Raw genomic sequence first — 11,224 nt, forward strand, 5'->3', positions numbered from 1 at the left:
CAGACAGCACCAGGGATACCCCTCTCAGGCTGACAGACAGCACCAAGGATCCGCCCCTCAGGCTGACAGACAGCACCGAGGCCCTGCCCCTCAAGCTGATGGACAGTACCGACACCACACCCCTCAGGTTGACAGACAGCACCAAGGATCCACCTCTCAAGCTGACAGACAGTACCAACACCCCGCTCCTCAGGCTGATAGACAGCACTGAGGCCCCGCCCCTCAGGCTGACAGACAGTACCGACACCCCGCCCCTCAGGCTGATAGACAGTACCGACACCCCGCCCCTCAGGCTGATAGACAGCACTGAGGCCCCGCCCCTCAGGCTAACAGACTTTAGGGTGGGGTGTCTTGGAAGGTATGGGTAGGATTTTTAGGGTGGGGTTTGGTAGGGGTGGATGTTCTACCTAAATGTAAGCAGGTATTTCCCCAGAACGTGATCATAACTTCAAATGCCACTATTTTTAAATTGACCTTTGACCCTCAGTTTTCCTCAGAGGATCTGCTGATGTAAGATAGTGCTGAAATCGCACAGGGAGGAAAACACTGAGACAGCATTAAATGCCATATTTATAGAGGATATGTGTAATGTTAGAGGGAGGACAGTACATTTATTCACATGAGCTCAAGATATCTATTTTAAGTTGAATGCATTGTCACCATTGGTTCCACTGGGAACACAGGAAAAATGTTCTCTATAGTCTGTGTCTGTCTCACACAGACATGCTGGCTATCACCTAACCCAGTATCAGACAAGATCATGCCTGATTTTAGACTCTGTATCAGATAAGATTGTGTTTATTTTAAGACCCTACATCAGATAGGATTGTGGGTTATTTTTCCATTACATACCCACAGTATCTGTACCAGAGGAGACACAGTTTATGTACCAGAGGAGAAGGGTGTGTTTAACCAACCTCTTAAACTCTGACCAACAGGAAAAAACATTTCTCTTGTGCAATTGTGTGTTAGCTCACGCCATGCGTGCTGTTCGGGTCGGACGGCTTGCTTCAATGCGAGGCTGCTCAGGCAGAGAACGGCGGTGGCGGCAACTATCTATCATAAACATTGAGGCAGATTAACAAGCTACTCTTGGCAGCGGGAGCCGTTCACTCGTATGCCTGTATCGCTCCCTTCAGATTCATTATGAAAACACCGGCATGTTTTTGAAGCGTGAAAGCGGACGTTCATCCACCCATTTCTCGTCAGCGGACTGTTAATCGCAGAGCCTCATTAGAGGCAGTGGCTCTAAACGCAAGAATGTGCAAAAAAACCTGATTACTGTACGAACTTAGTAGAGCGAGGAAGAGGAGGAGGAGCGAGTTTTGTAAAAGCCCTTCATCTCTCCGTGAACACTGATCCAAAGCTTTCGCTGCATTGCAGGGTGTTCAGTTACAAATGTATAACTTTTCATATCTGCACCACCTTACTGTGATGTCATCTTTTTCACTATTAAATTATTCAAAATGGCAGCCATATATTTTCTGAACCGGACCAAGGGTGAAGCGGAAGGTTCTGCAAATGGCTTCAACTATTTCATACTGGGTGGGTTGAAATAAAAATATAAAACTCTAAAAGTGAGGTAAGCTTCTGGAGGATGATCAGAATAATGCAAGAACGTGAAAACACAGCTGTCCCTGTCAGTCTAGAGTTTCAGCTTCTCGTGATAGCATGGCTCGCTTTGGCACAAAATCTGCCATTACAATGCTTTACCAGATAATAAATCTAAAAGAAATCTAATGAAAAAGCAGGTCTTCCCATACTCTGTTCATTTTACTTCTTTGTTTTAATACTGGATTCACTCCATTTTTAAACATGTTTGAGAATCCATATTTGATATATTCATATAATAGCAGCCAGCAGGCCCTTTGCGTGATGGTCTGGCAGGCTATGATTGGTCAGCAGTTTAACTCTGTGCTGAAAAGCAACTGCTGGAATTTGGCAGCCATATTGGAAAGTTGGAAAGATGTTAAGGAGACAGAGGGCTCGTTCCAACCATGTATTTGATTATATTTATTATCTGTCCTTATCTCCTCGGTCCTTGACTATCCCAGAAATTGATTGAGGTCCGCTGTCTTTTATGACACTCCAACTTTAAATGCTCTTTGAAGGAGCTAGGAGCAAGGAGTTAGGAGGATCCTGGAGGATGCTTGAGCAAGGAAACACAATTGCATCCTTTGCGGGAGTATGTGACATGTAAATGACCGACCTGTGGATCCACCTCTCCCCAGCTGTCACATCGGTAATTTATGCTTGAAATCCTTGCATTCTTCATTGGATGGAGTTGAGGAGCTAGGAAAGGACATGAGGAAATGATGCAAGGAGGTGAAAATAAACAATCGCAAAGAGCCCAGACTGAACCGCTCTCAGTGGGAAGTGATGTCATGTAATGTTCAAAAGTGCTTTGACTACTGAACAACCAGACCAGAACATCTTATCTGAAGAACAATATTGGTGTTCTGAACCCTGATGGAATTCAGGAATCTCAGAGCTAACAAAACAGGAGCAACAACTTCGCTGAGGTGTTTGTGTCTGCTTTTTGTGTCGATCCTCAACCCTGGGGCATGCTCGATCAGAACGTCCGGGTGGAACGATAGGTTTCCTCCTCCCAACGCTGTGCAATGTTTTGCAGGCTTTGAGGTATGTTTGCTCCTGTTTGGTAGGTGTGGCGAGGGTGTAGCCTGAATCAATCAAAATGAAGGTACAGAATGGCCTTCTCTGTTATTTATTGTCCATCATAGGGAAGGGGCGTGGTCTCACCTCTAGCCTACCCTTCAGACAGAGAGGGGTGTACAACATATACAGCATCCTGGGAATCCGCCCCTTTCTCACCCCCTACGCAACCCAGCTCCTGGTCCAAGCGATGCTTTTGTCCCACCTGGACTACTGCAACTCTCTCCTGGCTGGCCTCCCAGCATCTGCCATCAGACCCCTCCAACTTATCCAGAATGCAGCAGCTCGTCTGGTCTTCAAACTTCCCAAACACTCCCATGTCACCCCCCTGCTTACTTCCCTCCACTGGCTGCCTGTCATGGCTCGCATCAAATTCAAAACATTGGTGCTAGCCTTCCAAGCAGTTAAGGGGTCAGCCCCAGCTTACCTCCAGAAGATAATCAGACCCTACACGCCTGCCAGACCTCTTCGTTCGGCCACCACAGGCCGCCTGGCGCCTCCCCCTCTCCGAACTTCCACCTCCCACTCACAACTACTGTCTGTTCTGGCTCCACGGTAGTGGAAACGAACTCCCAGTGGAGGTCAGAACAGCAGAATCTCTTTCCATCTTCAAGCATAGACTGAAGACGCACCTCTTCAAGCTGCGCCTCTCCCCGTCCCTCCCCACCTCCCTGCAAACCTTAACTGTTGTCTTTACCTGTGTTATTTACTTCTGTATTAGGATGATGCCTTTACTAGTTTTGTTTGGCTAGGTAAGCAGTTTCTTACATCTACATGTGGCGGCATTATTATTCAAAAATTAATTAATAAATTAATAAATAAAATCCGATAATCAAATAGGCCCTGGTCCTTATCTTTGTTGTACAGGCAGCACTTGAAATTGTACTTCCCTCTAGGTTTTTTTTTCAGCTCACTTATCCCTGGGTATGCACTTTGCACTTTGTTGTATGTCTCTATGGATAAGAGAATCTGCCAAATGCCAATAATGTAATGTAATGTAATGTATTGGGTGTGGTCTAAGCTACAGCCCGCCCTACAGAGAGAGGGGGCGTGGTCTCAGCTATAGCCCGCCCTGCAGAGACAGGGGGGCGTGGTCTCAGCTATAGCCCGCCCTGCAGAGAGAGGGGGCGTGGTCTCCACACTTTCAGGCTGTCAGTTCAGAGACCAGAGCCAAAAATCACAGGTTTAGCTAAATTAAACGATTAATCTTCTGACAGGGCGCTGACATTATGTAAATAACATCTGCGTGTAATTTCTACATGCCGTGGTTATGTGGGAGTTGTGTAAGGCTGAAAGGGTCTGTTTCCCTCTGAGGACACCCCCCCACCTCCCAGCCACTGCTGTGCTGTTGAAAGGCAACATGAATTATCATATTTCCACCCCCCAGGATATGTTTGTCCTTAAATCAGTTGAAATTCGTTTTTAAGAACGTGGTGCTTCTTGTGTTGGACTTTGCTTTAACACTCACATGCAACATAGAGTAAAAATGCTGTCCCCCAGAAAGGTTCTGTTTCCTGTTCTTCAGATTACGTCAATTGATGGAATCATTCATAATGCTGGTACGTAATTAAAGCAGATTCCATGTGCTAATGCTAATTCATCTGTGGTAATTGTGGTGGGTTATCCTTGATCAAATCCCACGCTGTGTGGCTGATGCTGTGATTAGCAGACCTGGCATGTAATAGTCTTGTCCTTGCTGATAAAAGTCCTAGAGTCTGAGCTGGCAGCGCTCCCTGCTGTGCAAAGCCTGTAACGCATTTTACAGTTTTTGCTTGGTGAACAGCAGTGCAATGAAGCACACGGTAGTGTAACACAGGATAGTGGAACACACAGTGTTATGCAATTTATTTGATTAGCAGTTACAAATACAAAGTCTAAAATAATTTTTAAAACATAAGGCTGAGATGACCAAATGTTGAGATTAAATGTTGACCCTATTTTATAAGAAGCGTCTCAATTAACAACATCCATCCATCCATCCATTATCTGAACCCGCTTATCCTGATCAGGGTTGCAGGGGGGCTGGAGCCTATCCCAGCATACTTTGGGGCGAAAGGCAGGAATACACCCTGGACAGGTCGCCAGTCTATCGCAGGGCACACACACCATTCACTAACACACTCATACCTACGGGCAATTTAGTCTCTCCAATCAGCCTAACGTGCATGTCTTTGGACTGTGGGAGGAAACCGGAGTACCCGGAGGAAACCCACGCAGACACGGGGAGAACATGCAAACTCCGCACAGAGAGGCCCCGGCCGACGGGGATTCAAACCCAGGACCTCCTTGCTGTGAGGTGGCAGTGCTACCCACTGCACCATCCGTGCCACCTCAATTAACAACAAATCTCAATAAATAAATAAATAAAAGAATAAAACACATTTTATATAGCAATCTAAAACGATCTACGTGAAAGTGTGCAGGTAGATGCCCACAATATAAGTTGTGCTATTTGACGGTTGACCACTAGGTGGCAGCCAGTCGCAAGAAACTGCTTTAACTTTCGCCACTTGTTGAGTGACGTGAAGTTGCAACTGTAAAATCAATGCTTGATTATTTTCCTTTTCAATGGAATTAATATTTTATCATATATTCTTCTTTATTTCGTGACTTTATTTCGAAATTATATCGTTGCTCGGCCATTTCACTGATACATCTTGAATGCTGACTACGGTAGTGTTGAAGCGTTAGTTTGCATATTATCTGTAGCTTTATTAACTGTATCACATGATCCAGTGCGCTCTCTTTCCGTACGAAGCCTCTTGTGCAGGTCTCGTGCAGCTCTGGGTTTGACTGAATATAGATACCTTTCAAAAACAGGCCAGAGTCACAAGCGTCTTGTACAATATTACATATGCTTGTCCTAAAAATAAAACTTTTGAACAAGGACATGTCAAGCTTTTATCATAGAGTTTGATTTTGATACGAAAGGAATGTGTGTCATTCAATTTAATTATTTATTTTTTCAGTCACTGTATGTTATTTCCCAGTTTTTATTGTCTGTTTGTTCATGTACACTCATTGAGCACTTTATTAGGTATCCATTAGACTTATTTTCTTAGACTTATTAAGTCTTCTGCTACTGTAGTCTATCCACTCAGAGGTTTGATGCATTGTGTGTTCAGATGCTCTTCTGCTGTAATACGTGGTTATGTGCATTATTGGCCCTTCTCTTCTGACCTCTCTCATTAACAAGGCGTTTCTGCCTGCAGAACTGCTGCTCACTGGATGATTTTTGTTTTTTACACCATTCTCTGCAAACTCTAGAGACAGTTTTGTGTGAAAATCAGCTGTTTCTGAGATACTCAAACCACACTGTCTGGCACCAACAGTCATTCCACGGTCAAAGTCACTTAGACTCGTATCTGCATGATTGTATGCATTGCACATTTGGCTGATTAGATAATTGCATTAATAAGTAAGTGTACAGGTGTTCCTAATGAAGTGCCCCATTAGCGTATATTATAATGATATAATGTACAGTAGATAAACGATAATATAATGTATATACAATACACTCACATATATAGTTTATATGCACTCAAAGATTCCATTTAATCCTCATATATCCAGCAGAGCACAGCCTACAAAAGAATGAAAAAAACATGTCTGTCCTGAAAGGAGTGAGACGGAAGTGCGGTGGTAATAATAGCACATAAGCATTTTAAAAGCTGGAGCAGCTTTGAAGTAGACGATCAGAGCTTTTCATTGCTTTCTGCTGAATGAATCACCCTACGCACGCACCGGACTGAAGTGCCAGGCAGCTGCGTGTCCGGCGCAGAAGATCAGAGACTGTCCACTGAACTGACGGAATATTGATGGCGCATTGTGCGATCCCGGAGGACAGTGCGTTTTCGCGATCGCTTGCTGAAGATGTGTTTATCCATGCGCATCCTTTCAGCGGTTTCTACGGCGACACTTGTTATGTCTCAGAGTAATGTCTGTGAAATAAAGAGTAAATGTGGCCACACATGCACACACATACATGCACGTAGACACATACACAGACACACACATGCAGACAAGTGCACACACAGAGAGACGCATGGACAGATACACACGCACATACAGACACACACGCAGACAAGTGCACACACAGAGAGACACACTTGGACAGACACACACGCACACCAGATATCTGGGCTCTGCCAGTGATATTTGGCCTCATGAAATGATCTTACATTGGGGCCCACCACCATTGAAAGTTAGGCATTATCCTACTGGATGTTTCCTTCTAATATTGAAAGATATGAAACCAATGGTGGGGACAGAGACACCATACAGAACTAATGACTGCAATGGAGTTACACAGGTGTATTATGGTGGCCTGGAAAATGACTTAACCTAATCATGTTTGACTAAACAATGTGCAATTAATCCTCTTATTTGTGTATCTTTGGTCATCTTTGACACTTGTAGAAGTATTTAAAGGAAAGTGAAGAACAACAAGAAGGATATTTGTTCACTCACATGTATACATGCACTTTTATATTATTTCATAATGTGAATGTTTGAAATAATCGTCAGGATGTGTGACATATTTTTTCATTTTTGCTTGTACATGCTACAGTACACTAGCACGATATTTAATGTGGTTAATTTAATAATGGTCACAAATACAGCATGCACCATGTTTGGGATAGAGACACATTTTCTTTTGATTTGGCACTGTACCCCAGAATTTGTATGTAATCAAACAGTGCACATGTGCTTAAAGTGCAGCTTCTCAGCATTTATTAAAGGGTATTTCTATACAAAGATCTTGTGGATAGATGAGATTATTCAGAATTACCTGCAAAGCCATTTGTGCCAAACATTATGGTCCCCTGAAATAGGGGGACTATTAAGCCTATAAAAACTGATGTTGTTTATAGCTACATGGTGAAACCAAAATGTATTTAAAAATATATATAAATAGCCCCCTTTAATAAAATGATTTAATAAAAACCGAGAATATCAATTGTGAAATACAGAGCCAAATAAAGAAAACGAAATATGTATTTGTCCCTTACGTTATGGAGCATGCTGTGCACATGATGGGTCGGACTGCTAAACTTTGCAACACCGCTGTTGCTATGGCTACGATGCTTCATTAGCTCATTAAGTCCCACCCTCAGAGCAGAGTATCACCTCAACGCTTTCAGAAGTCGCTGTTTTTATGGCTATGTGCTGGATATGGGATACTTGCTTAAAGACCCACAGAAATCGGATGTAAACAGTTGTCCTGAGCCAACAAGCCGGCTACATCATAAACAGTCAAATATTTTCACTGGAGCCACTTAAAAGTTAGAGAGTCGGTTAGACCAAACCCAAATTTGAGCGACTCGCTTGAAGTATGAGTTAGCTGAGAACAGTGCAGTAGCCTTCACATCTCTGTCGGACTCGGAACCAGAAATAAATGTAAGTTTCTGTTTTATTCCACTTGTGGTTGTTAGCTTTATGTGCGACTATGTCGAAGCAATTTGATGTTTCGTTTGTTTAAAGTTATTTAACAAGCGCAACTGCTGTCACACGTGTTCATTGTTTGAGTTGAACTTCGCGATAACGTACACATCACATCGCCGTGTTAAAGTGAGACGTAGCCTAATTCATAAATGCACCCTCTAAAGTAACACATTACACACACAATAACACGTAACTGTCGTGTGTGTTCTTCTTATTGTAGCCTATGTCTTTCTGTGAGTAGCTCTACCTACGTTCGACTTCGGTAATGCAGAGATGCAAAGACTGATGTACTAAGCTACTTTATTTGTTTCGTTTCATTTAGGAACTGTTTATTAATTATGTTAATAATACAAACTTTTTTTTCCCAAAGTGATACATATTTAGCATAAATAATAGGAAAACATGCTAATTAAATTTTAGGGTGTCGTAAACATGAAATGGATAAACTCCTTTAAACGAGCACCGAGGGCCCTTAAGTGATATGAGTGCACAACCAGCGATTATGCTGATACCACGAAACGCGTAGGCTACGGTTCTGATATGTGCTGTCTGTTTCGATGTTTGATAGCAGAACCACACGTTTGATGCATTTAAAGATAATGTGACGCACACACTAAACGGACCACAGATGCACACGTTTCCACCCTTTGTCGGAAAAAACGGCAGCTTTAACCGCAAAACCGCTTCCTGTCTCCTTGCAGAGCAGGCGAGTGGACTGATAAAGACTGCATGCAGTGCAGTAAAACCGCGTGTTGGTACCCTGATACCGTGTAACAGGTGCTCGGTGCACAGTAGCAGTTGACTGTTGCAGCGAGGCAGAGACCAAACCAAGTTGTTTGGGCAGGTTTGCTGAATATGTGATGAGCGATTTTTAGAAGCGTCTCTAATGCCTCAGTTCTGTAATACCAACATATGCTGTGCCATTGGTCTTTCCAGTGTTTGTATCGTTGAGGGTAGACGTTCACTATCCCTGCTGAAAAGAAAAGCTCAAAGTCGGTTTTGAAACAGCTGGTAGCTGGTTGGCCAGTTCAGACCTGCTCTCGACTCTGCATAGATCAGCTGATTGACCAGTTCAGTCCATGTTTTCACCAGCTGAAGCCATGTTTTTAAACAGCTGGTCTCTGGTTGACCAAGTTATCTAGCTGATCTAGTTGGTTGACCAGCTCAAACCCAGCTAGACCAGCTTCATGGTCAGCTAGCTCAATTTTCAAGCTGGTCAAACTGACATAGCTGGATTTTGTGGCTGGGTACTGAATGAGATCAGGCTGCAGAGTCACTGAGGAGTATACTTTAATAAATACAGTTAATATGTATGTTATATGGATTTTACAACAGTGGAAATAAACTTTCCCAAAAGACCAGCCACAGCACATGTGTATTGTCCAATATAGCATAGTATAGTGAAATTCAGAGAATGCAAGGTTTATCTGGTTAGAAAATGTCCAAGTGGCAGTAAAAATGTTCTTGGACAGACGCGGTTGCCTCATTGTGGTCTGTATGTTTCTTAAATGATTTGTTGATCATTAAGGTCGCAACGTACACCTAGGCTACAAACATGTAACGGTGACCTTAATCTCTTGGAAGTAAATATTTTAATTGGCTGGTGTTAGACGGGGTAAACTAGAAATAGCTGCACCAGACCTCCCTCTTGTGTGTGCTGATATGAGCCTGATATGAGTCTGTTTGGCTAGTCAGACGCATTCTTAGATTACGTCACAAATGTCAAGCCACAACTGTGACTGTTTGCCCAGTGAGGCCAACAGCAGTTTGTGTACGAGTTGAACTAAATAGGCCTACACCACTTAAGAGAAAATATACATAGTTCATTACAGCTGTCAGTAAAAGGCATGCAAGGAAAAGATGTTTCCTGCTCATTTCTAAAGGTCGTGACCGTGGAATTATAAGATCTCCGTTCTGTGTGGTTTTGAGATGTTGTGCTTCAAAGATACCAAAGTGAATGGGCTCCCAAGTAGATACAACCTTTTACATTTTGCATTATTTCACACACTTTTAAACAGTATTTTTGTGTAAAACATCACTCATATATTTAGTGCCATATAAGCAATGTATTTATGACACAAACTCATTTTTGTCAATAAAGTCAGTTAGAGCCTTATAATTTAAAAGCCTCAATGCTCTGTAAAATGAGAACCAATGGAAAGACTCTAATATTGTGGGTTTCAAGACACAATGATGTGTATGTGCAGAGCTTCGCTTTAACACTGAAAGTTGGGCTTTAAAGTGAAAGTACACAAGTGCTTAACACGACACAGGTGTGTGGGTGTAACATGGTCCAGATGTAACATGGCACAGGTGTAACAAGACACAGATGTGTGGGGGTAACAAGGCGCAGGTGTAAGAAGACAGGTGTGCAGGGGTAATACAGTGCAGGTGTAACACAGTGCAGGTGTAATGCTGTGCAGGTGTAACACAGTGCAGGTGTAACGCAGTGCAGGTGTAACACAGTGCAGGTGTAATGCTGTGCAGGTGTAACACAGTGCTGGTGTAACGCTGTGCTGGTGTAACACAGTGCAGGTGTAATGCTGTGCAGGTGTAATGCTGTGCAGGTGTAACACAGTGCAGGTGTAATGCTGTGCAGGTGTAACACAATGCAGGTGTAATGCTGTGCAGGTGTAATGCTGTGCAGGTGTAACACAGTGCAGGTGTAATGCTGTGCAGGTGTAACACGGTGCAGGTGTAACACAGTGCAGGTGTAACACAGTGCAGGTGTAATGCTGTGCAGTTGTAACACAGTGCAGGTGTAATGCTGTGCAGGTGTAACACGGTGCAGGTGTAACACAGTGCAGGTGTAATGCTGTGCAGGTGTAACACAGTGCAGGTGTAATGCTGTGCAGGTGTAACACAATGCAGGTGTAATGCTGTGCAGGTGTAATGCTGTGCAGGTGTAACACAGTGCAGGTGTAACACGGTGCAGGTGTAATGCTGTGCAGGTGTAACACAGTGCAGGTGTAATGCTGTGCAGGTGTAACACAGTGCAGGTGTAACGCTGTGCAGGTGTAACACAGTGCAGGTGTAATGCTGTGCAGGTGTAACACAGTGCAGGTGTAATGCTGTGCAGGTGTAACACAGTGCAGGTGTAATGCTG

Source organism: Conger conger, chromosome 8 (assembly GCF_963514075.1).
Source record: "Conger conger chromosome 8, fConCon1.1, whole genome shotgun sequence".
Lineage (NCBI taxonomy): Eukaryota > Metazoa > Chordata > Actinopteri > Anguilliformes > Congridae > Conger > Conger conger.